Raw genomic sequence first — 2,586 nt, 5'->3', positions numbered from 1 at the left:
ACTGGGCGACTAACATGGATTTTATATGCACTGATCAATGGTGCCAGGACATTGACAGGATGCAGAACTCCTCATATTATAGTACAATTTCCCTTGAGGGTTGCTTTTGGCGCAAGACTTGTGATGATGCATTGCTTATATATCTAACCAAAATTAACAAGTAGATAGAGCCTGATGTTCGAGCTTTGTCAAGATCAGTCGTAACATTGCTTCCAAAAGCATTTGGCCCCTGTCATTTGTTTCTTCCTGGTATGCTAATATGTAAAGCCCCGAGACATGTTGCTTTGTTTGCAACCTAATTCAGTTCGTACAAAAAGAGATGAGTCATTTCTAGATTGTTAACTGTGCACTTTCGACGTCCTTCGATCGATTGGTCGAAAACGAGGTTAGTACCTTTCCCAGGAAAAAATGAGCTTAGTTCACAGACAACTCTCAGCATTGGTAGATTGCTTCAGTCCTACAACAGTTGTTGTTGCTCCACTGTTGTTTAACATATCACGATAAGTTGCTGCTCATCCCCTCCTGCCGCTTGCCAACTCTTTGTGTGTTGACAAGTCCAAATTTAACATCTCCTGGTTCTAGAGTTTATTTTAAGCTATCTTTCATCTGTTCAGCTCACATGCTACGGTTTTCGTTTGCTTTGGTCTGAAGAGTTGTTCGTATGAGCATATCACTGTATTAGCAATACTCCTTTGTCCCCTCTCCCAGGCCAGGCACGTAGAAATGTCAGGAAAACAAGGCTGTGGTACAATCATTTCTCTGCCGTAGTGACATCTTCTGTTTTTTCTGCAAAAGAAAGAAGTTTGAGCAATATCATGAGATTCTCACGGGATAGTCCTTTCCTTCGTTCTTTATAAGATTTAACACATGCCTTCTCATGTTTTCTTACTACCGCTTGAATGACCATTTGATGAGGAGTGAGGTAAAAAACACAAGGAGTATCCAGTATGTAAATATTAAGGAAGGAAGCAAATGACTGGGCGACCCAGGGGAACCCCTTCCCGCACGCCACCACTCCTCAGCCCCTCCACCTTGGCCTACACTCCTCGACACTATGGAGCAAAGCCCATGCGACCGCGATGGTAACTCGTGATACATCCTAAGCATATGTACGCTTTCTAAAGGTATCATAGCCATTTCTTATCAGTTTATGTTTTATATTTTATTGCGCTAATCTACTAACAAGAATTTAGAAAAATCTAGGGGAAAAAAGAATCATATGTGCATAGCTTCCCGGATCACAAAATGAAAGCTCATCTCTTAGATACCCCGTATGTGTTTTGATGATTTATCATACAACCATTAAGAGCATCTACAATCACAAGTACCAAACTCCGGTCCCCAAACGCCCGCAGACGCTTCCAGGCACGTCCGCAGGAAGTGGCTGGACAACACACAAAATTGCTCCTCCACCAATCGATGCATCTAAACCAAACACACAAAATGTCATCAGACTACCAAAAATTGACATGATACTAACTACGGACAATACGATGACCGAAGAAGTTCATCCATGTCCGGCCTTGCCCTTGCCTTTTCCCTTTCCGTTGTCCTTAAGGCAGTAGCGGTTGAAGATGTAGAACGGATCGAGGCGGATCTGCTCACTACCAGAGTTGTCCGATCCACCATCGTCCTTGTCTTTCTCCTCATTGGGGGCAGTCCGACCATGGCGCGGACCGCCCTGCTTTGGTATTTTTTCATTGCGTTGACCGCCATCCTCCGTCTCTTCTCGGTATGAGGGCACAGAGGGATTCCTCCGATGCCGCCTCGAGGGATACGACTGCCACCTCCATTTGAAGCTGCGCCTGAAGCCTCACGCGGCGGGCATGCAGCCCCTCTTGTCGGATTCACATCTAGTTATGTAGGCGCAAATGGTCTCTGTTTCCGTGAAGATGTCATGGGGACGAGGTGCCACCTAAAAGGTTCCGGCGGCATGGCGGGGTTGCATCATGTGGCGGAGGTGACCACTGTCCGCGATGCACGATGAGATCCTCCGTCCCCTAATCCAGATGCCAGTTGGGCAACAAATTCCCACTGGCTCGCTGAAGATCACGGGAGGGCGCACTCCTCCCTGGAGCATTGGAGAGCAGCGCGGACAACCATCTACTCCTCGGGGCTCCAAGGGATGAGCTCCTAGTCCTTGGATCCGGACATGTCAGAGTCGGATCCAAGCACCGCCATGGAGGAGAACTCCGGAGTAGGCTGGAGAGGGGCTTGGTAGTGTGGGAGGGGAGGGAAGTGGAATGAATGCGGCTAGGGTTTCAGTTGGAGTCCGGATAGGGTCCATTTTATGTGGGGCTAGATGGGCTGAGTGGGCTAGATTCGACGTCGCGGGTGCGCCCGGGCATCCCCATATCTACCCCAGATTTGGGCTAGATATGGGGAGTGCCAGTTAGTTCCGGCGTTTGGGCTAGAAATGGGGCACCCGGTTGGGTGGCATTTTTTCGTTCGGACACTGACCAAACAGCCCGTCCGGGTGTTTGTGGTGGGTATACGTGGTCCGGTTGTAGATGCTCTAAGAGGACTAAGATTTTTTTTATCAATGAGAGGACTAGTATTTTCATTGAGTTTATTTCAAATTTAGTG

This window comes from Triticum urartu, chromosome 3 (genome assembly GCF_003073215.2).
Source record: "Triticum urartu cultivar G1812 chromosome 3, Tu2.1, whole genome shotgun sequence".
NCBI lineage: Eukaryota > Viridiplantae > Streptophyta > Magnoliopsida > Poales > Poaceae > Triticum > Triticum urartu.
This window is presented reverse-complemented; position numbering follows the sequence as displayed.